The sequence below is a fragment of the Marmota monax genome, unplaced genomic scaffold, assembly GCF_021218885.2.
Source record: "Marmota monax isolate L192 unplaced genomic scaffold, Marmota_monax_Labrador192_F-V1.1 WCK01_AAM20220418_F8-fsc00850, whole genome shotgun sequence".
In the NCBI taxonomy this organism is placed as follows: domain Eukaryota; kingdom Metazoa; phylum Chordata; class Mammalia; order Rodentia; family Sciuridae; genus Marmota; species Marmota monax.
In genome coordinates, this window is record NW_026694372.1 from 23,452 (window position 1) to 40,648 (window position 17,197).

At 34.4% G+C, this 17,197-nt stretch overlaps 2 pseudogenes; both read right to left on the reverse strand.

The window, feature by feature from the left end:
• Positions 1-3,052: 3,052 nt before the first annotated feature.
• Positions 3,053-3,985, reverse strand: LOC124109275 (olfactory receptor 4C11-like; annotated as a pseudogene).
• Positions 3,986-16,021: 12,036 nt separating this feature from the next.
• On the reverse strand, positions 16,022-16,962 carry LOC124109267 (olfactory receptor 4P4-like; annotated as a pseudogene).
• Positions 16,963-17,197: the final 235 nt, after the last annotated feature.

A 17,197-nucleotide genomic window follows, 5' to 3' on the forward strand; every position in this document is an offset into this window, starting at 1 on the left:
TTTCTATACCAGTTAAAGACAACAACAACAAAAAAACAAACAATTCTAGAAAGCTGTAGAGCACATTTCAATTGGCTGAGTGATGTGGCCTCAGGTTGTGGACCTTAAAATCCATAGTAAGTCATTGAGGTCATGTTGAAATTCAGGTATCCATGGGATATGCAAATAGAAAAGTTTCAGTTGACAGATGAAGACCTAAAGACTGACGAAGGTTTTTTAAAAGTTTGAATTCCCAGACAGGGCTGTAGAATTAGTTTTCGTAATAATTATTTTAAAATACTAATTTAAATTATGATATTGAGTGAGTTCATCTGAGAAATCATTTGAGATATTGGAAAAGTTAATCACCTTTAAAATGTAAATTGACACCAATCTCCAGCCAAAGCTTAATTTTGGAGTCGCTATCCACACTTCAACATGACTGATCTAAAGAGAAATTATGAATTCTAATTGTCCTTGCATTTTAGAAACTTAATTTGTTTGAAAATTATCTTTGATAGGAGACATGGTTGAAAAATCCTCTGTGGGGTAATGGAGTATGTGTGCATGTGCATGTGCATGTGTGTGTGTATGTGCATGTGTGTGTGCGTGTGTGTGTGTGTGTGTGCATGTGTCTTGGTGTTATGCAGTGAGAAGATTAAACAAATCTATGATGGACACATATTCCCATGCTGTATTAAATACGAGACCCTCATTGTGCCTGGTGTGTCAATTGTGGGACACCAATGTGAGCACTGGGCTTTATTATGCCTAAGGAAACAAACAAACAAAAATGGACACACAAACAGAATAAGAAGAAGCTACATAGGGAAAGAAGAAAAATGGAAGATGTTTTTGAATATAAAAAGCACTAGTAGTCAAATTAAAGCTGAGAAATAAGCTAGGCATGGTGGCATACGCCTATAGGACATGGTCATCTGAAGGATGAAATGAAATAACTTCAATGACCAGGTAGTTATTTGTTGCTTGGGCAACAAAGACCCTGTCTTAAGAAACAAACAGCATACTACAGTGACATAGCCACATCAATGTTTTTAGCATCTCAACACACAATAGATAAACAAGGGAATCAACCTAGGTGCCCTTCAACAGATGAATGAATAAAAAAAATTTGGTATGTATCCAATGGAATACTACTCTTCAATAAAGAAGAATGAAATGATGGCCTTTGCTGATAAATGGATGGAGCTGGAGAATGTCATGATAAGCGAAATAAGCCAATTCCAAACAAACAAAACCTGAATGTTTTCTCTGATATGTGGATTCATAAAAAGGGGGCAGGGGCTAGGGAAGAATAGAGTTACTCTTGATTAGGCAGAAGGGAGTCGGGGGCAATATAAGGTTAGAAAGGATAGTGGAAGGAATTGGACATTATTACCTTATGTGCATATATGATTACATGACCAGTGTGATTCTACATCATGTACAACCAGATGATTGATAAGTTATACTCCATTTATGAACAATGTATCAAAGTGCATTCTACTGTCATGTATAACTAATTAGAACAAATAAAAACAAACAAACCAAAACTGTGAAAGTGAAGAAAAATATATATTTTTTTGTAAAGTTCTGTGACACCATATCCATCCAAATCACAATTTTGGAGTGACTACCCATTCTTAAACATGATTGACCTAAAGAGAAAGTATGAATTACAATTATCTTTGCATTTTAGGAAGTGAATAGGTTAAAAATTATCTCTGACAGAAGACATGGTCTGAATTGGCCATATTTTCCCATTTAATAAAGCTGAGGCTGGGTGCATTATGATAACCGAAACTAAGGAGTATTGACTTATCATGATAAAGCCCAGGGCTTGCAAAACTACCATGGAGCTGTTGAGTGCTCCTCGCACTTGAGCATGACAATTCCATTAACAATTGTAAGTTGTGAATAATCTGTACAAACCCTTTTTAGATAGCACAAATAAACTGGTGGTGCATGCTTATAATCCCAGCATCTTGAGAGTTCCAGGAAAGGAAGATTGCTAGTTCACAGCCAGCCTCAGAAAATTAGAAAGGCCCTAAGCAACTTAGTGAGACCCTGTCTTTAAATAATACAGATTTAAATAATACATATTAACTTTAAATAATACAGATCATACCATTTTTGTTTTCCAACTGGATTGTATATCTTTGCTTTTCAGTCTCTAAAACTATGTTGTATCTTCAGTATAGTTAAAACAAACAAACAAAAAACTTTCAGTTTAGTTTGCAACATCTATTGTTATATCTTTCTATTTTTTGAGTCACACAGTTTTGTTATTATAACTTCAATGTACTAATTGTACCTGAATATCTCGAGATTTTTTCACTAGCACATTTAGAAATCTCATACAGTGTTTTATCTTAGTAGCCAAAGGAAACAATAAATAATAACAAATTTAGAATGTAATAAGTAAAGCATCTGACTAAAAAGAATGTGATTTTTCAAACAGAAACTAGCCATGAGATGAAATGAGAAGTCTTGATACACTGAATCCATTCCTTTGCCCTAAAATGTTCATGAAGAAGCCCAGTACTTTGCTGGAAATCTGTTATATAGAAGAAATTAAATACAAATCACTGTACATTATTGTTGATGCTCACAAGTTTGAACAGGTTTTAATTTTATAAATATCTTCCTTCTTACCAAACTTGTATGCAGACAGTGTCATGAGATGTAGCTCACAGGCACCAAGGCTAGAACTGAGCTCTCAGAAACACTATGAGCCAGAATTAATATTTTGGGGAAGCTTCTGTCTATGAGTCAAGAGAACAACTCATAAGTAAGGAAATCAAATGTAATGATATTACAATTCAAAGAGGTAGTCAGGATGGTAGAAAACAAAAGTCTCTAAAAATTCTATTGCAACAAGATTATTTGAATACTCTAGCTCTGACACACAAATAAACATGAACTAATATGGTATATTAACTTAAAAGATTAAGAACCTTAAAACTTATGCAATAAGGGTAAGATACTTCCACAATATTCAGACATGATTGCATTCAATATTTGTACTTATCACCAAATCATAACTGAATAAGTATGAGACGTGGCCCTCAGTTCATCCTGTATTTTCTGATGCAGTTTTAACATGCCACCAGCTTTCTTATGGCACTTTTCACATATGTATTCCTCAATGTGTAGATGAGTGAGTTGAGGAAGGGTGTACCAATGGTGTAAAAAACTGACACCATTTTGTCCATGGTGAACATCCTTGGGGGGGGTGTATATATGAATATACAGGGACCAAAGGACAAGACAACAACCATGATGTGAGACGTGCAAGTGGACAGTGCTTTTTTCCTCCCTTCTGCACTGTGATTTCTCAATGAATGCAAGATGACAACGTATGAGATCATCAAAATCACGAAACTGCTGGAACAAATTTCCCCACTGTTAGACACCAACAGCAGATTGGTTATATATGTGTCCATGCAGGCAAGTTTTAACAAGGGCTGCAGATCACAGCAGTAATGGTCAATCAAGTTGGGTCCACAGAAGGGCAATCTCAAGGTCAGGATAATCTGAGAAATGGAATGTACAAAGGACCCTATCCAGGCAAGGACAATCAAGATGTGACAGACTTACCTCCTCATGATCCTTGGGTAATGCAAAGGCTTACAGATGGCCACATAGTGATCAGTGGCCATGACGATGAGGACACAGATCTCCATGCAGCCAAACAAATACAGTGCAAAGACCTGTGTCATGTACTCATTGTAGGATATGACTTTCTTTGCAGCATAGCATCCACAATTAATCTAGGAGCTATGGAAGTGGAAAAGCAGGAATCAACAAAGGACAGATAAAATAAGAAGAAGTACATGGGGCTTCCAAGCGTCCGGCTGCATTTGATGGTCACAATAATGAGCATATTCCCCACTACAGTCCCCATGTAGAAAATTAAGAAGATTAAAAACACCATTTTCTGACTCAGAGGATCCTGTGTCAATTCTAGCAATACAAACTCAGTCACATTTTTCTTTTGCTGCATCAACCCAGTTGATTGTGGGTATCATGGATTGGAAACCCTCAATCGGCAAAGGAGAAAAGAAGAAAATGTAAAATAAATACTAAACATGTGCTTTGAACGTAAATTATCAAACGTAAAATTTTCCAAGGGATTATCATTTAAGGTTTTATTTTTTCTGAATAAAATTGAATTTCTAAAATTTATTTAATGCACTTACCAATTATATGTGAAAATAAGGAAATAACAAACTAATAAAAAGCAAGGGCTTCCTCAAGAAAAGTAAATATGACTCTATTGAACTTGTTATCATAGGATAAATATCCAACCAAATGTGTTTCAATGGTTTTCAGTAAGGACTTATCAATATCAGGATGGTGCATTGCAAAACTACAGAAAACTTAGTTTCCTTCAATAGCCTTTCACATTATTGGAACCTAGAGAAACCATTAAAATACATAGTGATATATATATAAAATATTATTATATATTATATATTAGTTTATATATATATATATATATATATATATATATATATATATATATATATTCCAGTGATGATTGTTTAAATATTTGATATTACTTAACCCATTATATTCCTTTGTCCTTTATGTAGGACACCTGTAAAATGATGAATTGAGCAATTCTGTAAGTGTCCTACAAAATATAGGTTTTTATAGATAATCTACATGTAATATTGGGGATAATAGGTTAATAGAATCTAAGCATAGAGGTGGGGGAAGGTGGCAGGAAAGAAAGAATAAACATAAAAGATTAGCATTGTGTGACAATCCAATCAGTCTGATCTAGCAGCACTGAGCACTTTTAACCCTGAACTAATTTTATGTCCTTAAAAGTTTCTTATTGAATGTTCTAGTTCTTTTCAATTCAACTTAAGCCTTTATTTTAAAACATTTTTTAATTATACTTTTTGTTCAAAGTTAAAATTTCCCATTTAATTTTTTTTTCTAGGTACTCAGCAAGTTTTCATATAATATAAACAGACACTAAGAACATTATGGAGAAAAAGAGGGAGAACAGCTGACATGAATAAAAACATTCCTCTAATTTTCAAGTTTATGAGTGGCACTACGGGTTTATAAAAATCATTTCTGGATGTTTCATTTATAAATTAAACTTCCAATGGAGTTTTTAGTAAGTAAACACTTGAGTATTCTATACCCTGACTTCCAATAAGAAAAGATAGATACAAAAAGGGAATCAATATTAATTTTCATTCATTAAACACTGAACACATTGATTTTTTACTTTATATCATATATTCCAAATAATAGCCCCATCAACAGCAAAAGATATGGCAAAATGGTGTGTGATATATATATATATATATATATATATATATATATATATATATATATATATATTTGACATATAAAACCACAATTTCTTCAAGTACAAATGGGTCACAGATCAGTATTAAAAACTACAGCACAATTTAATAGAGAGAGCATATGAACCAATGCTCCATTTCATTCAGAGTTTAATGCATTCAAATTAAAATTCCAATTGGATATTTTTGTGCCTATATCAGGTCGATGAAGCAATACTTTGATTACTGTATTTTAACAAAAGATGTGTAGAAATGTGTGAGAAACAGTCAATTACAGCTATCTTTGATGGGAATTTAAGGGCTTACAAGCTCTTAGATAGTGATCTCAAAGCCTGTAATCTCATGCCTGAATACAGACATTGATCCAGAGATTGCTTTTACATAGACACAGCCACTCAGGCACACACACAAAAAATCATTTTAGAGCTGATAAACAAGTCCAACAAAGCAACAGGGAACAAGATTAGTACTGCACCTTTCAGTGGTAGTTAAAAGCAACATCAAGAATCATCAAAGTGTCAATGAAGTAATCAAGGATGATTAAGCAAATACTAATTACTATTAAGCAAATACTAATTACTTTCAAGCACACATACACAATTGTTTCTAAAATATACTGTAAATTGTAATTCAAGATTTCAACAGGGGTCAGGCTCCATGGTGCGAACTTGTAATCCCAGTGGCTCAGGAGACTAAGACAGGAGTTTCACGAGTTCAAAACAAGCCTCAACAAAAGTGAGGCACTAAGCAACTCAGAGAGACTTTAAACAAAATACAAAATAGGACTGGGGATGTGGTTCAGTAGTTGAGTTTCCTTGAGTTTAAAGCTTAGTTCCTGCTACCCTCCCCCAAAAATAAAATATTTCAACATGGTATTCTCATAGGATGATAAAATCTTCATTAACAGGAAAATATGCTTACATATATGTACATCCTTATATAAATGAATATTATCTAAAAGACTATAAAAATGTTTGCACAGGGGATACTGCTTTCTTCTCACTCATGATGTGAGGAAGTTATATTTTTAAACTACTCACTTTAATAGTACTTGAAAATATATTATAATCATGCCACAATAAAAAAAAGTGGAAAAACCTTACCTTAGGAGAGGGTGTTATTAGCATCAGCATGTCATTGATCCATCACATCTGCCCTCTGCTGTGTACAGGATGAACGTGTTAATTTTAGACAGCACTGAGCTCCAGAAGCAGGACTACTATGGTGAGTCTGTATAGAGGTAATTGTGAAACTTGGAACATCATAAACCACCACATGCATTAACTACAGGTTCACTTTCACTGGGTATTTTCTAAATATATCCTTTACAGAGGCTCTTTAGGAAACAGAGATGAAGAGAATATTTTTGGCTTCTATGAATTAAAGTAATATAAAATATGTTCATCTATATCAATATGTCTATTTTTCTTCCATATCTGTATGGATAGATAGATTTAGATAGGTAAGCATCCTAACACATTTACGTGGCACTGTGTGTGTGTGTGTGTGTGTGTGTGTGTGTTTTAGGCATAACAATGATATACATTGGAGTAAACTAATATTAGAGAATTGAGAGATTTTCTATAGGTAAAGATAGATATTTTTCCATACCATTCTATACTTACCTACTATTGAAGAAAAGGTATTTCTACAGCCCACAATAACCATGGCAACATCTAAAATATCAAAAATATTATTTTTATTTATATTTTACAATCCCATCTATCAACAATCATATTTACTAGCACCCATTTCTGTCAGGATATACAGTATCTGTTTGTTTGTTTTTTTTTTTTTTCTTTTTTTTAAATTTTATTTTTTGGTACTTAGTTGTACACGACAGTAGAATCCATTTTGATAAAATTATACAAGAATAGGATATATCTTATTCTAATTAGGACCCTATTTTTGTGGATGGACCCAATGGTGAAGTTCACTTAGGAAAATTATGTTACATTTATTCTACTGTCTTTCAGAATATCATGCTAAGTAAAAAAAAAAAAAATCCAGTCCACAAAAACCAAAGGTTGAATGTTTTCTCTGATATGTGGAAGCTAAATCACAATAAAGGGGAGGAGAGGAAAAAGAGAAACTCAGTAGATTAGACAAAGGGGAAAGAATGTAAGGAAGGGAGGATAGGAATAGAAAAACAGTAGAATAAATCTAACATTTTTTAAATCATGTTCTCACTTTAGATTGTAAAGCATTCCTATAAAATACCTTAAAAGTCTTATGCTTCAACAAAGCCCTCGAGTGTGTTAAATACTGGCTTTGCCATTAATCTGATTCATTTTCTGCAAGTTGGAATACAAATCATACCCACCTTACCAACTTCAGCAAGATTGGAATGCAAGGTTAGAATGAATGTTCATCTGCCCTCTTTCTAAAGTAATTTAGAGTCTATCTATTCAAATGAGAATTTTAAAAGTGCTTCTAAGTCAATGCCTGATTATTCTGCAATCAGGGTGTCTTTGGCCTCAGCAAGAAGTTTATGTTCTCACCTGCATGCTAAAAGGAAAATTAAATTGGCTGGAAATCTATTCAGCACTTTCTGAAATCTACCCCCACACAGGATTTTCACTAGGACTTTCCTCCCTTTTGCCCACCTTGGAGGTGTATTTCAAATGAATGAAGCAAACCATAGGAGTGGTGGAAAGAAATTCCCTCAAGTGTTCCTTCCCCCTCAGGAGAAAAATTAGTCATATAAGATGAGTAACTTAATCTTCAATTTATTTCAGATTATGGGATAAAGTGGGTGTTTATTCTTGCCATTAAGGTACTAATTTGGGTGATACATGATGCTTTTGACTAGGAAAAAAATATAGGAACTGGATCTATGGTTCCAATACTGTCTCCAATAAAATGACAGGGCCTTCTTGAAAGTGTTTCTGCTTCCGGATCTGGGCTGGGAATACACAAGAGCAAATGGAGTGTCTTACAGTGGTAGAGAATGAGGATGTACTGAAACACAGTGATGGGTATGTGAGATAGGGACATGGGGTCTATCGATAGAGCCTAGAGCTGTCAAAACTGTAAAAATATGGGAGCAACATAAGTAAGTAAACCATACTGAAATATAACCTGAAGTATGACATATCCATCAAGAGTCCACAGTGCTATAATTGAATAAATAATTAAATACATAGAGGGGAGTAGAGAAACTCCTAATAAAAATTTGAAGTATTTACAGAAATAAGGTGTCCTGGAAGTTTCAGAAAACACCCATGACTCTTCTTGTGGGCTGTGCATAGTGGCTTCCTTCCAAACAAGACAGTATGGAATGGGGATGAGCGGTTACAGATGGGAATATGACCATGCTGCCTCAGTCAAGTGGGCAAGTTCCCAGCAAGTGTGAAGTCACACTGGTAGCAGATACCCACTGATGTGTTGAAAATGAAACTACTTCCTTAATATTCCTTCCTCCAAAAGCTCCCAATTCAAGGCCTGAAAAATAGCAGGCAAGCGATAATTGAGGATGTTTGCTCGCAATGTTTGATTTGCGTTCCTGAAAAGTATCAAAGTCGTTGAAAACAAAGACAGTGTCCCTGTCAATTTGTACTGTCTAAAACATAATAACTAAATCAATGTGTCATCCTGGACAGGATTCTGGCGGGGGGGGGGGGGGAAGGCAGGATGTAAAAATAAGGATACCTGAATAAAATATGAATCTCAGTTAATAATCATGTACTAATATTTATTCATTTGTTTTTAAAAATGCAATCAATAAATTAGCAAAAGACCTAAACAGATACTTCTTAACAGAAGAAATACAAATGGAAAGTAAATTCATGAAAAAATGTTCAATACCTTTAGCAAGCAGGAAAAAGCAAATCAAAGCTCCTTTGAGATTTCATCTCACTCCAGTCCAAATGGCAATCATCAAGAATACAATAATAATAGATGCTGACAAGGGTGTAGGGGAAAAGGTACATTCACACAATGCATTTGACTGCAAATTAGTGCAGTCACTTTGGAAAGCAGAATGGAGATTCCTTTACAGAGTAGAAGTGGAATCACCATACATCTAGCTTTCCCACTCATTGGTATTTATTTAAAAGAACTAAATCAGCATATTGTAGTGATACAGGCACAAAAATGTTTATAGAAGTGCAATTCACAATAGCCAAGTTATAGAACCAGCCTAGGCGTCCATGGGAAGATGAATAGATAAGGAAAATATGGTACATATATACAGTGAAGTTTCACTCAGTCCTAAAGAAGAATGAAATTATGTTATTGGGTGGCAAATGGATGGAACTGCAGAAGTTCATGCTAAGTTAAATAAACCATACCCAGAGTTAAGGGTTGACTCTTTTCTTTCTAATGTAAAAGCTAAGGCAAAATAAGGGGGAAAGTGAGGGAAGGAAATGTGAAAATAGAAGGGAGATTAAAGGAAGGAGCAATTGCAGCTCAGATAATTACCACGCCTCATCCCAATAGACCGTTGCTACTCTGCTGCTTTCAAGTTTTTGACACCATAGATGAGTTTTGCCTCTTCTAAAAACTTATATAAATGAAACCATAAGTAATGCACTCTTTGATACATGGGTTCTTTCACTCAGGAAAAAATTTTGCTATTCATTGCAGGTATTGTGCATAGCAGTGCTTCTCTCCTTTTTCTTGCTGAGGTGTATTTCATTGTATGTATATACCAGAGTCTTCATTTTTTTCTATTGATAGACATTTGAGTCTCTTCTTGTTCTTGCCTATTATTCACAAATCTGCCTAAATTGTACAGTACAGTCATTTTATAAACATACTGTATTGCTTGGATAAACAGCTGGGAATTGTATTGTTAGGATGCATTTTAAGTGCATATTTACTTACTTGATGAGCAGTCAGAACTTTATTGGAAGTTGTGCATGGTGGTTCATGTCTGTAATCCCAGAGGCTCAGGAGGCTGAGACAGAGGATTGTGAGTTGAAAGTCAGCCTCAGGAACTTAGTGAGGCCATAAGCATCTCAGTGAAACCCTGTCTCTAAATACAATATAAAAAAGGGCTGGGAATGTGGCAGTGTTTGAGAGCAACTGGCTTCAATCCCCAGTACAAAAAAAAAAGACAGAACTTTATTCAATATATCATTTTACATTATCATCAACCATGGAAACCATATTTACAAATGGAATTTTTCTCACCATATGCAGTGATTTTCACCTGGTCCTTGCTATCCCATTCTCTTTTCTAGATTATTGCAGCATCCTCCTGAATTACTATCTCAGATTCTGCTCTTGAGACTCAGTAAGACAGAGGAGTCCTTTAAAATCACAAGACACAAATTCACAAATGATTTTCTCTGTATATTTCTGACCTCACTTGTCATCGTTCTCTTTCTTTTTCATAAAGGACTTCTTGATTTTCTTCCCACAGAGTAAGTGTATCTCATGTGTACTTGCTGTTTCACCTGATTAAAACTGAATGTATACAGTTTGTTATTGTGGGTCAAGTTTTCCCAACCTAGGGACTATGGATATTTAGGGTCAGATCAGAAGTTTGTTTATGTAAGGAGCTTTCTCAATAATCAGAGACTGTTGAGCTTTCAACCAAGCCATCTTAGAGGTATGACACACATTGAGGTGGACCAGAAGAAACACAGACACAATTCATACTCCCGTGAGTTCTCCACTAGGAGCTAATCCCATTCCAGGAGGATATGCACCATTCTCACCCCAGTGATAGTGACACACACAATTTCAGTAGCACTTCTCTGGAACGGAGAAGCAGTGTTCCAAATGTTTAATAAACCATACATTTACAGACTTTAATAGGCAATATATTGACTCTCTAATTTACATTAAGCTACACTGTTCTGTATGACTATGAATGCATGTTATAAATCTCTATGAATTCCAAGTAAAGGAATTAATGTTCTATTCATTCATCACATTTGAGATGAGGAGAGGAAGGAGAAGAAGAAGGAGGAGGAGAAGGAGGGGAAAGGAGAAGGTGAAGGAGGAGGAGGAGAAGGAGGAGAAAGCAAAGGAATGAGTAGACAAAGGAGAAGAAGAAGGAGGACAAGGATGAAAAGGAAGAAAATAATTCTCCTTCCATGTTAATCCAGCACATGTATCTCCTTTTGGTAATAGACCACCATTTGGATTTTTTTTTTAATACTTCTGCTATGACTTGAATATCAAGGCATTTACTCAGTAATGAATGTACTCTCCTGTTTTGATTGGTAATATCCATGAACAGAAGGCATTTCATAACCATGTTGTTTAATGTATTCAGTTGAGAATCAGTGAGCAAACTGTCCATGCAACTCAGTGGTCATTAGATATAAGTTCTTGCATGTAGGTAGCATATTGTTGCAGCCCTTGGCCTTAACCCCTTAGCTTTCTATTTCACATGTACATCCACAGTATAACACATCTATATCCTGTGTCCCTCATTTTAAAACTTATTTTTCTGATTTCCTGTCTCCCAACAGTGCTTTGAAAAAGTAAATGTGTAAATCTTAATGAAAAATATAAAAGAAAGAGGCATAAAAGTGAAGGAAAAACATTGTCCTGTGTATCCTTGAACTTGTGATCCTCCTGCCTCAGCCTCCTAAGTAGCTATTATTATAGTTCAGCAACACCATGTCTGACTAAATGTTTGCATTTTCTTACATTCCTTTCTAAACATGTCTTTTGAAACCCAATGAAGAATCTGTATTTAATTTGAAATTGTAGTTACCTCTGTAATACCTGGTTTTGTATTGGATTTTCTTCTATCTGTACCTCATTTACATTTTCCTTCTTACCTTTTTGCCTGTAATTGCATTACTTTATAAAGTATTGACACATAAATGTTCCTTCAGGCTTTGCTTTCTAGGAAATACAAGTTAAAATCTGAATCATTCAAGGTTAAGATATTATTGCAAAAATTAGGAGGACTATTTTTACAGTGGATTAAGCTTTAAAACAGCAAAATTATACTCCACTAGGAGGTTTTAGGTTAAACTTTCTATTAAATCTACAAATGTAAACAAAGTACACATATTTGTAGTAGTATTAATTGTTGATTCCATCTTGATTCTGTAGATGGTATGATAGATCCATTTATTTTGGATGAAAAATATTTGTTTAGTTTCAATACTGGGTGATTTTTTTCCAGGAATAATTACATAAACAAGGGTTTTGTCTTTGATTATGCAAGAAATACTTTATATAAAGGCAATTTTCACTTAATTTCGTTTGCTATGTTCATTCTAGAAGGATGCAGACTGCCTTTATCCCTTAAAAAATGCTTTCAGACCCTCTCTGGACATGTAGAGGTCACTGAGTCCTAGCCTGAGAGACAGTAAAAGAGTTAACATGATCAAGGGCAGGCCAAGATTTTTAACACATTAAAAGTCCTGGGAGGAAGTTTGACCAGCAAGCACAGACAGATAAACTTAAAGGAGATGAGCCAGATTTCCTTACTTGATGGCAAAATATGAAAGGCACCCAGCCAGTAAAAACCAGGCCTGAGAAAAGACAATCACCTATGCAAAACTCCATTTGGAAGGGAATCACAGGTAAAGTTGACCTGACACCTGTATTCCTGTAGTTTTGGGCCAAATAGCCAGTGAGTACTGTGTGTTTGTGAGTCACTATTATTGCATCTAAATGAAGAGAACATACAGAAATGAGTAGGAATAAGGCCAGCCCAGGCCCATTGTTCCCACAGCCCACTCCCTGGAAAGTCACCACAGAATCTGTTCATACTGTTATCCCAATGTTCTGTGAGACATATACTTTATGGATAATAGAATTATGGAAGATGAAGGAGAGAAAGTAACAGTGATCTTCTTGCCACTAGTTTTGTTTGAAATATACAGTAGTCTGTATTAAATGCAAATTTTAAAATTTAATACAAATGTAAGAATTATCTCATGTTTTCAGTACAAAATCACACTGCAGGAAAACCTTTTTCTTGACCAAACATCAATGAGAAACACCTCATTCAAAAGGAGATTACCTAGAAGAAAACAGTTCTGACTCATATTTATGGAAAGACACTTTCTCAATCTTCAGAGACCTTGATGGAGAAAAACACTTGAGCAATCCACTGATGGAATTTAATGTGATTAAGAGCCTCTTCAGAGAGGTGAATCAACTTGTGCAATGATGTGTCTTCTTGATATTTGTAACCAGACATTCCTGTGTTAATATGGTCTAAAAATCCTATCCTATTCCACTTTACAATTTTTTTCTTTTGTATATCAATCTCAACAACAGAATTTTTGATCTATCATTCATGAACATTTCCCACTTGCTGGAAACCTTGAAATAAACCTTTAGAAGTTGCCATCAATTTGTATAAGGTTTAAAAATCTTTTTAGCTTGACTGCTTAACTGTCTCAAGATTGCAGCTTGATGCTAAGAAATCCTCACAAATGCCTTCTCTGGATTGAAATAATATTTTATTAAAAATTACTTAAACATATATGGACAGAATTCTTGTAATTGTAGCTCTTTTATCATGATTTAAAAATCCAAATAAAATATACATGTAAAAATTCTTTATCTAAATTTTGTATAACTAAATAAACTTATAGATCTAATTACATAATAAAACAATTTTAAGAGAAATAATTACAGTAATAAGATAATTTTAAGCTGTCTCTACTGTAAACACCATTCTTATTTAATTTTGTTCTATTTATCCTATGAGGTAGTCACTATTATCACTATCTTATGGAGGAAGAAAACATAGCGGGCCTTCAACAAGGAAGATTCTGTCCATCTTCATATTCAAATACAGTTGCTACCAATTTTAGATTACTATTAATTTTAAGCATAAGAAATAATTTTAATCATAGTTATCAGTAATTAAACTTTCTCCATAATTTGACAGTTTATATAAATAAAATATTTTTATTCAGCAAAAAATTAAAAAGTTAATCCAAAATAAAATATTTAAAAATCAAACATTTTCAGGTCTCATATTTAGGTATTTGATCCATTTTGAGTTGTTTTTGTTTTAAATATTCATTTTTTAGTTATATATTTTTTAGTTGACACAATAACTTTATTATATTTATTTATTTTTATGTGGTGCTGAGGATCAAACCCAGGGCCTTGCACATTGTATCATGAGTACTCTGCCACTGAGCGACAACCCCAGTCCCTTGAAGCTGATTTTTTTATATGGTGAGAGATTGAAGTCTGTTTTTATCCTTCTGCATTCTTCCACCATTTATTCAAGATACTTCCTTTTTGTTGAGTGTTTTCTCATTAGTTCAAAGGTTACCCTGAATGAATTACTGCAGATTAGCATGCATAATGGTGTACTCTGCATAATAATTTCATTAAAGGTTAAGCTATGCTGTCAATTGCTCTAAAAAAAACCTTAAATTTTAGCATCTATAAAGACATATCTTTTCTTTTATTCTCCAGCCAGTTTTCTTCATTTGAACTCCTGTAAAACTTTACCCACACAGTGCTATGAATTTTTTTAAAAATTTAATTTATATATTAATTTAAATGTTCAGTCTCTGTTTGTTTTTTCTCCCTAACATAGATCATATGAAACCTCACTTCACATAGTCTTGTTATCTTCACAATGCCAAACAATTTCTTTTATTTTTATTTTCAATTTTGCAGTGCTGGGGATTGAACACAGGGTCTTATGCATGGTAGCTAATTGCTCTACCAGTGAACCACATCCCCATCTCAAAAAATAAAAAAATCCTATTTTATTCAAAAATTTAAAAAGAAGAAACATTTGATCACTGAAAATTACAATTTAATTCTATAGGCATTTCTGCATATCCAGATAAATGAAAGTTCTTTAGGAAATTGGAAATATGTAGATTTAATTTTGATGGTAATGGACAAATTTAATTTAGGCATACTCTGGGATGACTTTCAACAGTAGCATTTACATTCTGTTTTCAATTTCATGACACTAAAAAATAAGTGAAGTTTCCACAATATCTCTGCACTTATTCTTTTGACAAATATGTCCATACTCCCTATACATTTGCTAGTACATAGACATCCTGTTTTCTAAACACAGTGCCAATTTTAGTCTTCTCTTTAATTGTAATTTTTTTTCCTATTCATTCAAATTAGGAAATAAATTACATGGTTACCATACCTAATATCAACACCACAGTTTCATTACAATACAAAGAAGAATTTTTTGCCAAATATTTCTGTCATTAATAAAATGTGGTGAATTTTAAAATAATCTCATTAAAATGATTTTAGAAAAAAAACTCATCCCATTTTTATATAAGCATTGCTACAGACACAAATAATGTATCATTAAGAACTTACATGATTTTTGCTTTTAAAATTTCTGAAATGGATATTAAATATCTCTAACAAAAAAAGCATGCTTTGTAAATTCTTTTGATGTGAAACACAGAGGCAAGGTCAATAGGCCATTAGAACAGATGCAATTGGGTTGAGTGCAGTTATGTATAGCTGGAGATTCACTCCTGAACCAAACATAACAGAGATAAGAAAGCTTAGCTCCAGGTACTAACCTGTGGAAAAGCCCTAAGGAAAGAAATATATAACACATATTACCAGGACTGGTGAAGGAAATGAGAACTCGAGTATTGGAGGCAGATGTTAAACAAAAAAATAAAATAGTTAAAGTAAATTGCAAATATCATGCACTGAGTGATATGAGAAGCTAAGTTTAGTTTTGTAGGAAAGCCCAGGCTTGAATAAACTCAAGATAGAGCCAGTGCCACCAGAGCAGTCTGCATAATGAGGGGTGGATTTGTGTTTCAGATGAAATGCTTCCCAATCCAAAGTGGTTTCTGGCACCAGACTTTCCTCAGGGCATTCTTCATCTCCATATTTCTCAGCGTGTAGATCAGAGGGTTGAACATGGGAGCGATGATGGTGTAGAAAAGAGCAAACACTTTGTCTACTGGAGAAGTAGTGGCTGGTCTAATGTAGATGAAGAGGACAGGCACGAAGAACAAAACCACAACCATCAGGTGGGAACTGCAAGTGGAAAGAGCCTTGCTGAGGCTTTCTGCAGGGTAAGCCCTGATGGTCCATAATATCAAAAAGTAAGACAGCATCAAAACCACAAAGGTCACCAAACCCATCATACCTGAGTTGGCCACCACCAGGATTCCAACTGTGTGTGTGTGTCAGTGCAGGCCAGTTTCAGCAAAGGGTACACGTCACAGAAATAGTCGTCAATTTCATTGGGGCCACAGAAAGGTAGATTGACAGTGAGGAGGCACTGAACAAAGGAAAGTAGAAATGCCCCAGCACAGCAAGCAGTGACCAGATCATTACACCTCTGCCTGCTCATGATGCTGGTGTAGTGCAAGGGTTTGCAGATGGCCACATAGCGGTCATAGGCCATCACCGTGAGGATGAAGACCTCAATGCCCCCAAAGAAGTGCATGGTAAAGAGCTGGGCCATGCAGTTGTTATATGAAATCATGTTCCTTTCTGCCAGCAAGTCGGTGATTAGCTTGGGTGTCACTGTGGAGGTATAGCAAAGGTCTGAGAGAGCAAGATAATTAAGGAAGAAATACATGGGTTGGTCCCTCAGCTGACTGCATGTGATTGAAATCATTATTAGTATATTTCCCATCCAAATAGCCACATAACAAAATAAGAATAATAGAAAGCACAAGTTTTTAATTTTCTTGTTCTGGGAAAGTCCCAACAAGATAAATTCTGTGACATTATTGATATTTTCCATGGTACAATGCAGTTCAGGTTCAATAGTTTTAGCTGAAAAAAAAAGATAAGTCAAAATAGGAAATATTGACTTAGTACAATATGAATTTTAGTACTCATTTATTTAACCCTATCCCTTATTATAAAGTAATTTATTCATCTGGATAGGCAAGCTATATAATTTACCATCCCATTCAGGTTGTATTTTGTACTGAAAGGAAATGATTTTAAGGTTTATATTTGCTCAAGGCATAAAC